The sequence below is a fragment of the Ursus americanus genome, chromosome 9 (genome assembly GCF_024610735.1).
Source record: "Ursus americanus isolate L20-20 chromosome 9, mUrsAme1.1.p, whole genome shotgun sequence".
NCBI classification, from domain to species: Eukaryota; Metazoa; Chordata; class Mammalia; order Carnivora; family Ursidae; genus Ursus; species Ursus americanus.
Genome location: NC_142135.1, coordinates 38,851,617 through 38,870,017, shown reverse-complemented (window position 1 = coordinate 38,870,017; position 18,401 = coordinate 38,851,617). Strand labels below are relative to the sequence as shown.

At 43.9% G+C, this 18,401-nt stretch overlaps 1 long non-coding RNA gene across 1 annotated transcript; it reads right to left on the bottom strand.

Moving 5' to 3' along the window:
* Positions 1-457: 457 nt before the first annotated feature.
* On the bottom strand, positions 458-15,282 carry LOC123797865 (uncharacterized). Its single transcript, XR_006781103.2, has 5 exons — positions 11,760-15,282; positions 10,273-10,402; positions 9,530-9,656; positions 3,459-3,567; positions 458-1,430 (listed from the first exon to the last, which is right to left on the bottom strand). It is a non-coding gene; the product is annotated as an uncharacterized LOC123797865 (long non-coding RNA).
* Positions 15,283-18,401: the final 3,119 nt, after the last annotated feature.

Here is an 18,401-nt window from a genome sequence, read left to right as displayed (position 1 = left end):
CTCCATCCAGACTGGCCTCCCGCGCACTTCTCAACCAAGCACCTTCCCACCTCAGAGCTTTGTACTTTCTGAGAACTCTCTCACTCCCTCGCTTCCTGCAGGTCTCTTTTCAAGGGTCATCACCTTGGAGAGGCTGCCCCCAAACACACAACCAAAATACCAACCCTATGGGCATTGTCCAGCCCACTCTCTTCAGAGCACTGATGCCGACCGGCCGGTATTACCTACTTCGTGTGCGTGATTCCTGTCATCTATGGTAAAACGTAGGCTCCTCGAGGACAGGGGTTTTGTCTATTCTCTCTTAGAACAGAGCCTGACACATAATAAGCCCATAACGACTCTCTGCTGAATACGTAAATTCCCTAAGGGACTGTGAGGCCCTCAGGAACCAGGCGTGTATCATTGTTCCACCTCCAGCATCCGGTAATGGTAGGCCTAGGACAAAACATGAGCTCGTTACTTGATTTATGACGCAAATGAGAGGTGTGCGCAGAAAAGTCTCTGCTGTGGGCTCAGGTGTACGCTCCGTTCCGTCCTCACAACTTTAAGAGGTTGTTGCCACGGCCCCCAACTGAAGAGGGGAGGAGACTCAGCATCAGAGAGCTGAGGTGACTTGTCCCAAGTCGTGGCTAGTGTAGGGCAGATTGGGGTCCTGAGACCCCACCTACACTGAAACAAGTGGATATTCGATTCATATACAGTCCTGTAATCAATGAAGTAAATCAAGGTAGAAAATTTAGAAAAAAATTTTTTTCTAAGTAATCTAGTTTACTTTCTGTGATTTTTAAATTTATTTTTCCCCTAGGTCAGTGATATTTTCAGCTTCCCTTTCCAGAGGAGAGTGAATGGAACTGGTTATGATAATGAACACGACAGTCATCGAAACCAATCGGGAAGATAAAGTGCTGTATAAAGCACAGCAATTATGAAGCTAAAGTCATTGTCATCGCTTTCAAATGAGTCACATCTCTCAGAAAAATTAAGTAACTCACTCTTGCAGCTTTTACAATTTAACCTAAAGAAATCCATAATTTTTTTATTTAAAAAAGCCAAGGATTTGCAAATACACTCCATTCCCCAGGTCTCAATGAAACACTTCTTTTCTTATAAGCGTGCTGGTCGGGGTCTGCCCTTCTGCAGTGGGTGGGGGAACGCAGCACCAGGCAGAGCTCTTGTTCAGATTGTGTTCAGGAAGGACTGTCTGGAGACCGGGGAGGGGGGCATATTTTGCAAGAGAGCTGAAGCTTGGACTGATTTTATGAAATTAGTGATTTTTAAATATTTTGCATTTCCCTAAGTCCAAAGGCAGCAGCTTTGCCAGATGACGACATTACCCACCATGCGCTCAGAGTCGATTAAGGACACATCAAGAGGCAACCATTATGAATTCAGACATCTAGAGGCAATCACGGTTTTGCAGTGCGGTGGTCCTGTCCATTAAAACACAAAACACAAAATGGAACAAACGCTTGAAGAGCTAACATGTCTCGGCTTTCACTACACCCCGTGTGCTGCTGACTCCTCCGTCTACACGGCCAGCCTAACCCCTCACGGAGACTCTGTGCCATGTAGTAGCCAGTACCCAGTACCTGCGTCTGCAGGTCTGATGGGCATCACAGAGGTAACACTGAGTCCCATACTGAGCCCTTTACTGGCCCTTCCCCTCGCCCACCAAAACCAGCTCCTACTGCCAAGTGCCCCATGTCAGCAGCAGCAACTCAGCTCTTAGACCCTGTTGGCTTTACCTTTGAGATGTATCTAGAACCTGACCCTTCTCACCACCTTCACTCTGCCTTCCTGGTCCTGGCCCCCATCTTTGCTCACTTGAACTCTAGCAGGGGTCTCCTAACTGGACCCCCGACTTCAGACCCTTGTGCCCCGCACCCTAACACGGTCCCCAAGGAGATTTTTATAAACGAAGTCAGATCATGTTGTTCCACTACCCAGAACCCTCCAACGGCTCCTTATAGCACTCAGAAGCCAAATTCCTTAATAGGAGCTCTCAGGCCTATATTACTTTCCTGGGCTTTCTGTAACAAATTACCACAATCTTAGTGGCTGAAAACAACAGAAATGTGTTCTCTTGCAGTTCTGGAGGTCAGAAGTCTGAAGTCAAGGTGTTGGCAGGGCCCCTCGCCCTCTGGAAGCTCCAGGAGAGAAGGCATCCCTTGCCTCTTCCCGCTTCCAGTGCCGGCACTCTGGCTTGTGGTGTGTTTCTCTGCTCTGTCTTCCTGTCTCCTTCTTCCCTGTGTGTCTATCTTATAAGGATACACGGGATTGCATTTAGAAACCACCTGGAGAATCCAAGATAAGCTCCACCTCTTATGATCCTTAATTGTATTTTTGCCATATGAAGTAATAGTCACATTTGCCATATAAGGGAAACTTCACAAGCTCCAGGGATTGGGATGTAGGTATCTATTTTAGGGGCTACCACTGGATCACTAGAGGGCCCTACATGACCTGCCCCTGTCACCTCTCTGGCCTCATCTCCTGCTCCTTTTACCTTTGTTCTCTTCATACTCACTGGCTTCCTTGCTATGCCTTATGTAAACCAAGCTCATTCCCGCCACAGGGCCTTTGCATTTGCTGTTTCCTCTCCTAGAGTGCTGGCTCCTTCACTTGCTTCAGGTCTTAACTCAAAAGCTACCTACTCAGTGAGGTTTTCCCTGGTCACCTTATTTAAAATTTCAGTACCTCCTAGCATTTCATTTATCCCTTCCCTGCTTTACTTTTCTCCTTAGCACGGATACATTTTACCACTTCCTCTAACTTACTATAGATTTTACATAATTGTTTATTATCTGTCCTCCCCCACCAGAATGAAAGCTACCAGAGGGCAAAGAGGTTTTTGTCTAATTCACTATATGATCCCAGCACCTAGAACAATGCCTGGCACATAGTCTTTTGGTAAGTATTTGTTGAAGGAATAAAGGCATCGAGCACTTACCTCCTTGCCAAACCCTGTGCTAAGCGTCTTAAATGCATTGCCTCATTTTAAGCCTCACAATGATACAAGCAGAAACTGTTTTTCCTATTTTGCAGAGGGGAAAACTGAGGCTTCCACGTTTACTAAATCATCCAAGATCCCAGAGCCAGAAAGAAGCCCAGCTGAGATTCAAACCCACGCTGGCTGCCCCCAAAGCCTGTACACATAGTGATTACAAACACCCGTTGTATTGGTTAGCTCGGGCTGTCATAACAAAGCACCACTGACTGGGGGGCTTAAACAACAGAGATTTGTTTTCTCATAATCCTGAAGGCTACAAGTCTGAAATCAAGCTGTCAGCAATGTTGGTTTCTTCTGGGGCCTCTCTCCTTGTCTTGTGGATGACTGTGTCCTGCTCGTCTTCCCATGGTCTTCCTGCTTGCAGGCCTGCGTGCTGCCCTTTACTTATAAAGACACCAGTCCTATTGAACTAGGGCCCCCCTACATGACCTCATTTTACTGTAATCACCTCTTCGAAGTCCCTGTCTCCAAATCCATCATGTTCTGAGGTACTGGGGGTCAGGACTTCTCCACATGGCAGCATACAACTCAGCCCATAACACTACTTCATCAGACACCTGACAAAAAAAAAGAAAGGGGTCCCCCTATTAAATCTTCGGTTCATAGTTCATCTTCCGATCTTTAGTGGCTCCTTCTCTTCAGCCCGCAAATACATATAGATCTATCTATCCAATTAAAAAACCTCATGAGTTTCTGTCCCCTTCAGTTCGTGTACACTCTCTCTCCCTTCACTGCCAAATTCAGCAGAGCCTCTGCTGGTCTTGTTCCATCCCTTGAAATCATCGTTCTCCTCCCGACATCCACTGGCATCACTTTTCCAAAAGTCACAAAGCCAAGGCCTGTGGCTTCTTCGCAATCTTCATGATCTCACCGCTCACCACCGCACACCATCCACCACCCCTCTGGATTTCACTCCACACCACACGTTTATCTCTGACAACTATGGCGCTCTCTACTTGACAAAGGTGAAAAGGTCAGTGGGTAATTTCTGCGGTTGGTGTAAGATCAGAGATGTCTGTTTAGGGTTTCGGTATTTAGGGTTAGTATTTAGGGTTGCCAGGTAGAAGACAGGTTACCATGCACTAGTTGGGACGTACTTATACTAAAACATTCCTCATTGTTTATCTGAAATTCAGATTTAATTGAGAATCTTCTATTTGCTAAATCTAGCAACCCTGCTGGTATTCAGTTGTGGTGAATGGATTCTCCTTGTCCTGAACCTTCAGTAAAGTTCAGAAGCAGAGTAAAGTCTGCTACTCCTGGTTAGTGGTAGTTTTGGAAGTAAGGGAACTAAGGTAGCATTCTAAAGAAGCACGGGTTTGAGGAAGGGAGAACACTCACAAGAGAGAGATTCAGAGAGAAATTCAGGAGAGTAGGAGAGAGGTGAGCCCAGAGATCCCTAGAGATTCAGGAAACGTATATAAGGTATCCACTTTATATGAAGAAAAAGTTCAAGCCAACTGATTTCAACATTAAAGGAAACAACCACTCATATTGTCTGTAACGTCACTCGGAATACCTCAGCATAGACAGAGTGGTAGGTATGTCATCTGCACCCTAGAAGTACCCTATCAGAAATAGAGTTAGTATTTTGGAAGACACTAGTAGGCATCCACGCTCTAGAAACAGCTACTGCAACAGTTTCAATACTATAATCGGTTCTGTAAACTAGCATTAAGAATGTTATAAAAATATCTTACAGTGGAAGTGAGTGGTGCCAAAGATATGGGGATTGGCTAGAAACACTGTGTAGGCACTTTGCATGAACAGGATATTGGATCTGGTGAATCCAGCTATACTTAATGCCTTTGGAGAGGCCTATTGTAATCACCTCCTATTCACCCCGTTGGTGAAGGAAGCATTCCTGTCCTGGGGTTATGGAGATGACAAACATGTGGTACTCGACACCGGACAGGTAGAATGGACAGCACTTGATAAGTCATGTACACTCACAACCCGAGGAAAGAGGACACAGAAGGCCCCACGGGCTTGTACAGGAACAGAGTAAACAACCAGGGACTGTGGGAGGCAGGCTTTGTAGTACCAAGAGGGGGAAGTGGCCCTTGGCTCTTTTGGAGGATGTGATCAGCTTGTTTGAATAATCCCATGTGCTGGCAGGGAACAGAAGACTGCTACTAGGGATAAGCAAGGAATGTGTCTGGTTCTTGTGATAAGGTTTGTTTGGCCAGAGGACCTTATCTACAGGAGCGGAGTGGGGAGAGAAATTTGTGGCTAGGCCATTTGTGGCCTTCCTGATTTTACAAGATGTCAAGGCAGCATAAAATATCAATCAAAATATTGATTCTAGACCACATGGCCCCAGGCTTCAGGTTCCACTTGGTCCTGCACATCCCTCCTTCAGAGAGGATTCATCCCATCAGCCTAGAAAAAGAGCTGATCCCACCACCATTGTCACATCTGTGCAGAATCAGACCTATAGATACAGAGAACAAACTGATGTTTGCCAGAGCGGAGGAGGGTGGGAAATGGGCAAAATGGGTGAAGGTGAGTGGTAGATACCAGCTTCTAGTTATGGGAGGAATAAGTCATGGAAGTAAAAGGTACAGCATAAGGAATATAGTCAATTATATCATAATAGCGTTGTGCAGTTACAGATGGTAGCTCCCATCACTATGTTGTACACCCGTAACTAATGTAATATTGCATGTCAACCAGACTGAAATAAAGAAAAATATATTTTTTTTAAAAATTAGAACATTGAATGGAAAGTATTATTGGAGATCTAGGACTTCACCAAACCTAAAGGAAAAGGCTGGGTGAATGTCTTTTGCTGATCAATATGTGTGGCGTAATCCCTCTAAGACTTGCTTTTCCATTGCAGCATACCTCCTGATGGACCACATACTTCTCGTGTACATCTAATCCTCAGACTTCTCTTCAGACCAGTCTGGTAACTGTGAAAGACCAGCAGGGTCCTAGTGGCCTGGAAGGCTGGGGGACGCCCAGGGCTGACATGAGGAAAATACAAGCCACCCCCCGAATCTCTGCTCAGTACCCTCTCTTCTCACCATGCTATCCAGTGTACCTGCTCCCAGGGCTTCAATTACATTCTCTGCATATCTTCCTGGGACAATTAGATCCTGGTCTTCTCTGGAGCACCAGAGTTACTTTCCCAACAGTATGGTGGACACCTCCACATGCTGCCATTAATTCACGAGTTCAAGCATTTATCAGACTGTTATCGGTAGTAAATGTTATCGATACAAAACACATGATAGGTCTTGCTGTCTTCCTGGGGTTTGGTTGGGTGGGAGATGTCATGCAGGCCCATGAACTCAACACATCCAATATATTATGACTGTCTTCTGGCCCTCAATCGACTCCTCCTTCTTCAGTTAAAGACATCACCATCCCACCGCCTGCTAAAATCCACAGCTCCTAAGTCATGCCTGTTTCCTCTCTCCCTCCCTCATCCTACGATTCCCTGTTACCTTTCTGCCTGTGACCTGATTCCCTTCCCTTCCGCTGGGCAAGCACGTAGCCATATAACTGCGATAAGGTTTGTCGGGCTGAACCAAATTTTACTAGGGCTTCCCCCTGCACACTCACCACGCTACTATTTCACAAAGTTATCATTCTTCGGGTCCCCCTTAACACACTGCAGCCTACGAAGAGTGGTGTTTTGTACTTTGTTAACATCTGCCTTATATCCTTAACACATATTTTTAAATCAAGGTTCTCATTACTTTCAAGGTAAAATTTCTAAGACTTCAAAAAGTACGAAAACTCCATTGTCCGAGAGACCAACACAAGCCAGCGGCCACGGTCTGGTTTTTTAAGGCCAGCTCTGAGGCAGCGAGAGAAACGTCTTCGCTGCTTGCAGAGATGCTGATGATGCTTTTCAGAAAAGGACCCCGAGGATTCCAGTTTTAAACAGACTCTAATAACAAAGCACTTGCAGCCAAAGGAGAAAGCTGAGCCCCTGACATGAAGTGCCAGCAACACCACCTTCCTCCCTCGGTGGTGGCCGCTGACGCGCGGTGACGCATCTTCTACCCCGTTTGTGGGAGAGCCAATCAGTTCCCTTTGAATGAAATCTTTCTTCGACTGTTGAAACACTCCTGGGGGAAGGGAGGGAAAGGACAAGGGGAGCATTTCAGAAACAAATGGAGACCCAAACGCCAAGTTTCTGTTCTTGTTACTGTTCGGGTTTTGGCCCCGTAAAGACGGTCTCAATTCCATGTTTTTCGCTAAGCTGGTTTGTTTGGCCAAATTCAATGATAAATACAGAGCTCTGAGGTCAGTCTCACCTTACTCGGAAGGCTAAAGCCGGGAAGTTGAGCTTTCTGTGGTTGGGGAAACCTTGGAAGCCGCTGATCTGCCACTGACAACGGGAGGCCAAGATATGGGCCAGATAGTTTTTTCTTTACAAATGTATGAATCTGGGACATTTCCCTCTTAAAAACCCAGCAGACAAGCAACCTTTGTTGATAGTTCAGTGCTAATTGCTGGGTGGGGGGTGAAGAGAAGGCGGGGGGGGGGTGGTATTCGGATCGAGTGAACAGGTGGAATTCACAGATAGGCCAAGAGCTGTTCTGCAGTGATTCATAAGCACCACAGCCGACCTGTGCCTCTTCCCCCCGTTTCCTCATCCTCCGCTACTCAGGTACAGTCACACCCCTACAAGGGCAGGACATTCCCAGTATATGGGTGAGAGCAGGGCCTGGGTATGGACAGGCCAGCTGGTCAACCTGGAGGAGGTGATGCTGACTTCTGGGGACCCTGACCTGTGTCCCCGGCGTTTCCCTCCAGATTATGAGTCCCTAGGGTGGCTTTTCTCCAGATCCATTATAGAAGCCCTTTTTAAATGCCTGCCACATCAGCGCTTCTCACTTGAAAACAAAGGAGTTTAAACATGAAGGATAATCCGTTTTAGTGCTGGAAATACGAAGGCCAAGGCAAAAGTTAGACTTGTTCACAACCTGTGAAATCATAATGGGCAACATGCAGCAGGTGCTTACTAAGTGCCAGGGGCTGCTCCTTGTGCTTACCAACTTCACCAAGCAATCTTAGAATCATCATCCCATTTCTTGTACATAAGGGAACAGGGCCACAGAGAGGCCAAGTCACTGGTCTAAGGTCACACAGCTGGGATTTGAACCCAGGCAGTCTGACTTCAGAGCCCTTGCTCTTAACCACCCCCACATGGACCTGGCCTGTCTCCTAAGTAAAGACATGTGACGAATGGCCAAGTGGCCTGGACAACACTTCTCTCCTGAATTTATGTCCACAGGTAAAGGGCAGCAAACGAGGGCTGCTTGGAAGAGCAGAGGGAACTACACAGGGATAGGGCAGCAGCATATGTGACTCCGTGCACCAGGTTCTGCCAAGAATGCAGGTCTCACGGCGCAGAGCCAGGTGCGGGGCCCCTCCATGCCAGCACGCCCGCCGACAGAGCAGAAAGGACTGAGAGGTGCCCTAATACCGCATTGCCGTTGGTGGTGGATGCGCATTCTGATGGGAGAGAAGGCAGAGCCCGCAAACTGCCCTCAACTATGGGTGAGATTCAAATGCCAATGCTGGACATTATATATACATATATATATATACACACACACACACACACACATATATATATACACACACATATACACACGTATATATGTATATACTTATATACATACGTATATATATACATATATATATACACATGTGTGCATATATATTATATTATATATATATATATATGTTATGTTATGTTATGTTATGTTATGTTATGTTATGTTATGTTATGTTATATATTAGTCATTCAGTGATCCACCAAAGATATGGAGCTTGGATTCAGTTTATGGACTAGCAAATAAAAGCCTTGGTTGTCATAATACAACCACAAAATCTCTCAGCTAAGACTAAGATGCCTTAGTCAGTTTGCACTGCTCTAACAGAATCCCACAACACAGACTCTGTGGCTTAATCGACAGTTGACTCCTCACAGTTCTAAAGGATGGGATGTCCAAGATTAGTCGTCAGCAGGATGGTGTCTGATGAGGGGCCACTTCCTGGCTTTTGGACAGTTGTTTTCTCATATGCTCACATGGTGGAGAGCAGAGAAAGAGGAAGCAAGCGCTCTCATGTCTGTTCTTACCCCCAAATCCATCATGATGCCTCCATCCTCATTGCCGAATTGCCTTCCAAAATCTCCATTTCCAAATGCCATCACACTAGGGTTTCAACATATGAATTTTGGGGGACACAAACATTCAGTCCGTAGTGAATGGCATTCCATAAGGCTTCACAGGCACCATAAAAGATTATACACACACACACACACACACACAGAAACTGTGCAGGCCTGGAGCAAACTCAGAGATTTAATTGCCCCATTGTTCCCAAACGTCTTATTTAATGTCACTGTGTCACTAGGGTGGACAGCTTCTCTGTTTTGTGCACCACATATACCCAAAGTTCACTGCCTGGAACTCAGATAGAATTGTTGAATTCAGTTACTGAGATCTTCCCATTCCTCCGTGTCATCATAGTCCATCTATACTCTTATACCTTCTTCCCGAAGCCTCTGTTTCTCCAGATTCTGATGAGGCTAATCGACCTCTGTTGATTCACAGCAGAGATGGGCACACTTTGTAGTTATGGCCCACGTTTTCATTATTGAAAGAAAGTAAAGGTTCTAAAGTAAAGGAAATAAGGGGTCAAGATTAATTCAAAGATTTTCCAAACTATCCGAGAGAAACCTAAACACACTGGGTCTCTAGTGTTGCTTAACTCGGGCACAACCCCTACACTTGAAAAACATTTGTCCAGTGACAGATTCTCTTCAGACATTTGAACAGCTGCCTCCATCAGTCCCTATACTCTAAGACCCCTATCTTAAATCTCTGAACCAAAGTTCACAGACCCTTTTCTCCCAGGGATGACAGAGTTATGGAATTGAGGTTATAAATTCAGTCAGGCCCCAAGACCAAGTTCCAAGTTCCAAGTTGGAGTGTTAGGGTCTAATGTTGATATTTTGCTTTTTTAAGTCAAAGTCATAATTTGAAACAGTTGTTCATCAGCAAATCAGTTTTCTTACTCTTTCCTGATCTTTAGATAACAGTCTCAACAGTTAAAAGATTATAATATGGGTCAGTGAGCTAAGCTATGTTTTTAGTTCTCAATACTCAAGTTAGTTAACTTACAACATCTTATACCAAAATTTCAATATGGATTGGAAAGAAAAGCAATTTGGGGAGAAAAAAGAAAAATGAACCATTGCCCAAAAATGTCTGTTCCTTCTTTTGGCTCACCCATTTGTGCTGTAAATATTTGAGTAAGGTAAAGACGTGAGGCACTCTCTCTAACCCCAGGGACAAATTCCAGCACATGGATCAGTATGTTCTTTGCCTTCTCACTCAGTTTCCAGTCGGAAGCTCATCCCTAGGGGGAAAAAAAGGCATCTGACTGTGTTGCTTTTATACAAAGTATTGCTCACTAAGTTAAGTAAGTGAGTCTTGCCATTTTCCAGTTAAGGACGTTAGGATTTGACCCTTGCTCTGGAGGGCAATTTAGGACCTACTCTTTCTGCTGCCCACAAACTGCCTTCCGACTTCAAAGGATGGGCTTGTGGTTGGGTATTTAGCACAATTTAAATGGCAGCAAAGCAGCAGTGGCTTGCTATACTGGAGGGCTTTGCTGGCAAGTTCAATCCACAACCCTTTAGAGATGATAACAGAGACACGAGAAGTAGTAAAGGGGAGGGCATTTCCAAGGAATAAGTTAGAATAGTGCTTTCTGGTAAGATGCATGTTATTAAGAAGAGAAAAAGAGGTAAAGAAGTGAAGAGAAGGAGCCTGAAGAATCAGCAAATAGGAAGACATGAAGAGAGAGAAGACATCGGAGCCCACGAAGGTTAGAGTTTGTTTTCTCAGTGTGAGAAATGCATACATGTTCAGAATTGGTGATCCTTAACCAGGGCACCCAGATGATTCCGATGGGTTTTTTTTTTCTTCTTCTTCTGCATACCGAATCAGGATCTCTTGGTGGAGTGTATTGTGAAAAAGGCCCCCAGATGGTTCTAACCTACACCACTGCCTAAGAAAATGTGTGCTGCATAATACTTTTCTGTCTTAATTTTCTCCTAATATCACAGTTTAATTTTTCAATGCCATTAATTTTTTTTAAACGCTCAGATGATAAAAACAATTCACTGAAAACCTGAAAAAGTACACCTAAAAAGGCTAAAACCATCTCTAAACTGATTAGCCAGACATATCTTCTTTAGTCCAGGGAATCTAACTCTAGAACTGCTGTATGGATTTCAAGGGGCTTGTGGCCTAAACTTCTGAAAACTTACAGAAAATTACTGTTGCCTTTTCCCCTTTAATAATGTTAACATCATCTATTTTAGTTTGAAATTGCTTTTTTTCCTAGTTAACAGGACATATCTTTAATATCCCCACGTCCTTACGTACCCTTTGAGAATACCACTTCTAAAGGGCGAGTATATTGCAACCCCCAGGAAAATTCTCCGCGTGTGCCACAATAAACAACGCTCAAATCAACATCCACGTACATACGTCTCCGCATTTTTTGTTTATTTTCTTCTTTCCTATTCTGAGATGCAGAATTACTAGACCAAATGGTATGTCTTTTAAAGGCTCTTGGCATCTATTGTTTTTGAGAAAGATCTTGCCAAACTGCGCACCCACCAGGAACGCAGTAAAGCGAGGGACTCTCGTGTTCTGTCTGTATGCTTTTAGAACATACTCTGTGACTCTCATTTCTTCTTACATACCTTTTATTTGTATTAGTATTAGTCCCCTTTCTTGGGGAAAATGACAGCCTGATACAGGGCCCAAGTGTCCTGAAATGAGCCACCTGAAGAAGGACAGAAGAGCTCACGTGAGTTACTCTAACAGCCTTCATCAGGCCGCCAGCCCCAGCAGCTCCGTCCAGGGTGATGCCCCCTGGTGACTGGTTCCTTCCTGGGGTGCAGATGTGTTCGTGTGTCCACATCAGAGCCACCAGCATCTGGACGTGCTCCTGGCACAGGCAGGGGGATCCCTCCTGTATGAGTCCCGGGGGGAGGCAATCGCCTGCCTCTTGTTACCAGAGCTTTGGGAGCAAGACACCTCCTCCCAGCAGTCAGCATGGGGTGCCTGAGCCAGGTCCCCCCACCTGGATGTTCCAACTCACGCTTCTGTCTCTTGGGAACCACACAGGTGCAGGGAGAGCTGGGAAATGACGCAGGCCGGCAGCAGGGGCCAGCAGCTGCCGTGGACAGTACAGTGCTTCAGTCAGTCAGTCCTGGGACAGGAACTTGGCAGGGCTTGAGCCCGTCCATCCCTTTCTGGAGGCCTCTCTTTTGCCTTCCGTGGTAGGCTGAATAACATCCTCTGTCCCCAAAGAGGTCCTCACTTTAATCCTTGGCACCTGTGAGTACGTTACCTTAAATAGCAAAAGGGACTTTGCAGATGGGACTTAGTGAAGAATCTTGAGATGGGGAGATTATCCTAGATCATCTGGGTGGGCCCAACATACTCACAAGGGTTCTTAGAAGAGGGACGCAGGGAGGTCAAAGATAGCAGTAAGCCCTGTGCTAATAGCATGAGAAATCGAAGAGCTGTGGCCACAAGCCAGGTGATGCTGGCAGCCTCTAGAAGCTGGAGGAACAGAGGAACAGACTCTCCCCCACAGCCTCCGGAAGGAACCGGCCCTGATGACACCTTGATTTTAGCTCCATAAGACTCATTATGGGCTTCTGACCTCCAGAACAGTCAGACAATAAATTTGTGTGGTTTTATGCTAAGTCTATGGTGATTTGTTACAGCAGCAATGGGAAACTAAAACAACTTCCACTGATTCCATGATAGTCTCCCAGTACAGATATCTGCTTAATGTAGCCACAATCTATTCTAGTTGCTTATCACCAACTGAATGTCACCCATCCTCAGCCCTCACCCAGTGCTGGTTGGTTCCTATCCTCCATGCTCCCTCCCTAGTCCCTGCTTTCAGCAAAGAAACCCTGCTGATCCCAAGTCGTGACTGCAGGCACCAGGCTATCTCCCCTCCAGGCCACAGACCAAGTGAGGACAAGGATTCAGTGCAGCTCACCTTTGGAAGCCAGCTCACCTAGCACAGTGCAGGAGTAAATATTAGTTCAATTACACATTAAAACTTGCTTGTACACACACATGGACACAAAAGGTGGAAATGCCTTAAGAAAGAAAAAACTTTTGAATAGATGGAGAAATATTCACATTAGGTACCTGTTTTTAGACAATGGGAATTATTTTTAAAAATGGTATACTTCTCTACCTAAAAGGAAAATTCTGTCCTGATTTATGAGGATTTTAAAAAGCTGACTTTTACGTGAACATAAAATACTAAACATACAATATGTTCGCGAAGTTGCTTGGATAGAACTGAAAGCGGAGCAAAAGTAATCAATTTATGATATTATCAAAACCTAAGGGGAAATGAAATGTCCGTTTCAGTAACGCTGGGTGTGTCCATGTTTCTCACACTTCAGTGTTATTGTAGGACACTTCAGCGGCTAGTTGCAAAATCTTGATGGTCTGCTAGCCTGGCTTTATCCTGGCTGGTGTGGAACATGCATTTGAGACACATGGGCTTAAGAGATCTCTCTCCCTTCCATGACAGGGAGTTTTAAAGGATTTTCTCCCCTCCCCACCAACCATGTCCCCTGTCTAAAATTTTTAAGCCTTTGGACTCTATCCTATAAAAATGCAAGAGCACAAGTGCAGAAGGATATTTGCTGTCGCTCTATTTTGTAATAGCATTCCACTGGAAGCAACCCAAATGTCAGTCAATGAGCAAGTGGTTGGATAAATTATCGGACGCCTGTAATGTGGAGAGTTCTGCTTTCCTGAAAAAGAATGAGGTAGTTTTATACATACCACTTGCTTTCAAATCATAGTTCACTGCTCTGCTTAAAACCCTCCCGGGCTTACAGTTGCATTTACATAGAATTCGAACTCCTTCCCCTGGTCTAAAATGTCCCCCACTGGGTGGCCGTGCCTGCCTGACTTCAGGTTTGCCTTCTCCCCTCCTCTGTTCCGAGTCAGCACGATGGCCTTCTCCATCAGCTTCTCCTCAGCTGCTCCCAGCTAGCTACTGCCACAGGTCCTTTGCACTTGCTGTTTTCTCTGCGGGGAGTGTTCTTCCCTAAACCAGTGTTTCTCAGCTTTAGTTATATATTAAAACCATCTGCATTACAGGCTTCATCCTAAGCCGGTCAATTCAGGATCTCCGGGGAGGCTCCCAGGCACCAGGTTGTTTTGGTTTGGGCTGTTTGCTTGTTTTTAAATTTCCCTGGTGATTCTCTGCAAAGCTCAACTTGAGAATCAGGGTGGCTTCCCAGAGGGGGTTCCTCTCCAACATTCAGGACGTAATTCGAATATCACATCCTCAGAGAGAGTACAATTACACTACTTCTAAAACTAAAGATTTTATTTGACAGAGAGACTTTTTAAAAAGAAAAGTATAAGCAAAGAATGAGTACTAAATGGAATTGAATCTGCAAATGTTAAGATGGTAAATAAGAGATGGCAGATATTGAGAAGATGGCACGCCAATTCGAGGCCGACAGAATTTAAACTTCAGTTTGCTCACCTGCTGTGGTGGGTTGTATCAGTTACGTAACATCCGAGCCCTTATGAAAACTGTACCCACCTTAAAGAGCTTTTTTTTAAGGAATAACAAGGCTGCTATTAGCACACAGTGAACACTAGGTAAATACTATTAGCTAATTTTAAATAACAAGTGATTGGTTGAAGCAGGAAGTGCTTCAGAAATTCAAAGAAAATAGACATGTCAGGTGCCTTGGGGTCAGAGAGGGCTTCTTTGAGTAGGCAGAATTTCATTTTTGTCTGAAAGAAAAACTAGAACGTGGGCAAGCTGAGAGAATGGTGAGGGTTGCGAGTGGCATCCCAGGAGATAGGGAAATGGAGAGACAAAGACTAGAGGTAGAATTTAAAGTGTGTTTGGGGAAGAGGGAGTTAAACAAGAAGAAAGAGCTTGCCCAGAAAGACAGCGCAGCAGTATGTCAGGATGGGTGACCCTTCTGTTTTCTGTCATACGGCATCTTTTTAGCACTGGCATTTCCCTGAATTAAATTGTGTGGAAGAGTAAGTCTCTGATTGGAAGCAGATCCATCAGACATAGAGGCAGAGAGTGGGAGTGGTAGGAGACAGGGTTTGGAAGGTCATTCCCTTCAACAGGAACTTGTGTGGTCTCTTGGAGGCTGACTCTGGGCCATGAGTTGGCCAACCTCAAAGAAGCAAGCTTGTAAAGTTTTCCAGGGACGGACCACAAACCAGTTCCAAGGGGCAGCACTTGGTGCTCCCATGGGAAAACCTAACTACTCTTGAGGGGAGCCCAACTCTGTCTGAGTCAGGGTCCTTGGTTGCCAGTCACATTCCTGCAACCAAGGAACATCCAGCGAAGAGACTACTAACAAAGGGCAGGCAGGGTTAAAGCAAACCAACAAAGGACGGGTGTGGAGAGGGAGAGAGCTGCAGGAATCCTGAGAGAGACTGCCAACCCATAGCCCAGCAGAGGGTGGGCTGGGGAAGTATACCCTAGTCTCTCTTCTGGTCTGCCCTCTCCTACCGGTGACTTTCCATTGGCCAACCTCAAGCCAGAAGCCAGAGGCCAAGATGTCTATTGATGTAGTCCATACAGGTCAGCATCTCAGGGCAAAGTACAGAGAGTGGATCTGGAATATTCAGCACAGCGGAAAATCTTACAGAATGACAAGCTCACAGAAGGGGCTGATTACCAGCCTGCCTCCCCACTAAAGCATTCCCTTCAGTGGATCCCCTCCATGTCTCCCTCTCTACCTCCCACCTCCACCCCCTGCACATGTAATTGATCATCCAGTCTTGCCAATTGGACTTCCTAGTATCTCTCAAAAATATACTCTGCTCATACCATATACCTAAATTCCTTGGAGATTAAAGATTTATGATTTTACTTCTTACAGCTAAAAGTACTGGATGAAAATCTCGCTGGATATTTATATAACCTTGGAGTAAAGGGCGGACTTCTCAAATCATGACCTCAAAGGCAAAACCACAGAGGAGAAGACTGATACATTGTGCTACATAAAAATTGGAAACTTCCATTCAACAAAAACCACCATGAACAAAGTTGAAAAGGCATCAAAAATAACCATAACAAAACTCAAACAATGAAATAAGAAAATTTCATCTCAGCAAATTTAAGTAAAAGGAGTACTGTCTAAATACTTTTAAAGTTCTCATAAAATAGATAAGAAATGACCCAAATTTGGGAGTGGGGGGGGGATTAAGAAGAAAACCAAACAAATAAGGAAAAAACTGTAAAAATAAAAAAGAGAGGCATAGGCAAAGGACACAAACAAGATTGATTAAGGAGGAAAAACAACTTGATAATGGCATATGGAAAAATGTTTAACTACCCAATCCAAGAAATGCAAATTTAAATAAGAAACTATCCAACCAATTTCACAAAGACTGTTTTTAAGGGGAGCACTCAGTGCAGGCAGGGGTGCTAGTGGATTGCTTAGAGGCGTATAAATCATGACAAAGTTTTGAAAAGCAAATTGGCAGTTCAGTATTGAGAAACTTTAAAATTCATCCCCCTTGACCCAACTTGAAAATTCTGGGAATTCTGGGAAAATTCTGGGAAAGTTTCTCAGTCTTTTCAAACACTTTTCCTGCTCACAAAGTCCAAGCATGTCATATGGAGTTCCCTTCCAAGTTTCATCTCGCACATCTCCCAGCTGACATCTGCCACTCCATTAATGCAAAACTGCTTGTTCTTCCCAAGACACATGCCTTGCACTTTTGTGCCTCTGAGCATGTCCTTTATATTTCCCTCTACTTAGAAAGTCCTTCACCACCTTCTTGGCTTGGCTGACTTTGCTTACTCTTCTGGAATCAGCTAAGTTGTCATTACCCTCCAGGTTGAGTAAGTTTGCCTTCTTCCATGTTTACATAATACTGGTACATATATTTTTATAGATAATTTACATGTCTATTTACATATTTATATACCAACTTACACGCCTGTCTCCGCCATCTTGGTTTCTCTCTTTGTATCCCTATATGGACGGTTTTCAACTGGGAGCAATTCTGTCTCCCATGGGACATTTGGCAAGGTGTGGAGACATTTTTTGGTAGCCACAACTGGGGGGAAACCAGGGATGCTACTAAACATCTTACAATGTACAGGAAAGCCCCCATGACAAAGAATTATCCAGCCCCAAATGTCAATAGTGCTGATGTTGAGAAACCCTGTCCTATCCCTAGCTCCCACCTAGTATAAAGCACATAAAAAGCACACGCCAAAAAAAAAAAAAAAAGTTTTAACTATATAATGAACAATAGTAAAATTACCTTTTCAAGCCCAATGTCTTCTTCCATACAATAGATGTAATAATATCTATGTCAGAGGGTTGCAGGGAGGATTAAAAGGGACAACATATGAAAAATGGTACAAAGCTGATGTTCCATCAATGGTGGTTTATCCTAACAGTAAAGTACATAAATTAAATCACAGACCCAGACTGTTTTGGTGCTGAAATGAGTCTTAAAGACTTTGCAGCTAAACCCCTTCACTTTATAGCTGAGAAACCCCAATCTGTAAAGGCTAATGACTTGCCTAAATTGTTGGCATCAGATCTGAGTTTCCAGTTTAGTGGCAAACCACATTTTAAATGGATGCATAAGAAAGGAATTATAAACTGACACTTTTGTAAACCAAATAATTATCTTTTGGTGGGGGTTGGCTTGTAAATATAGTTTTCATATATATGTATAAAATTTTCTTTAAAATAGTTAGAATACTAACAGAGCAATGACTCAACTGAATAATGTTACCACAAGTTTCACAGGGGTTTATTTTGAAATTACATTTTTGGCATTTATGCAAAAATAGGCAAATGTATTAAAATACAAAGTAAAACAAATAATAAATACTTTTGACTGTAGGAGAGATATAGTCAGAATCCAGAATAACAATTTAAATAGTTTGTCATAATACATAAACCTCTCAAATATTAACAGACTTTCTGGAATCTATGCTAAAAATTAACTGCCTTGTAATGACTCCATTCTTCTTCCCTGCTCAATTGCTAATACATACAATGACATTTCTTAGCAAAATATAATTCAGAGGCACCGTCCAATCTGAGATCTCAGATTCTAACATGTTATGACTTTTAATATGAACACGAGCATAACCAGAATTTAAACAAATTATGGCAAATAAATTAAAACATTTATATTTTAACATCTATAGACTTTATTAGGTGTTCCTTATACAGTCATCTGGTATGTTTAAAGAGTGAGCAATCATATAAAAGGAAATACGGTCATAACTGATTGAAGTAATAAAATCCTGAAACTAAATAACATCTCATAATTCATTG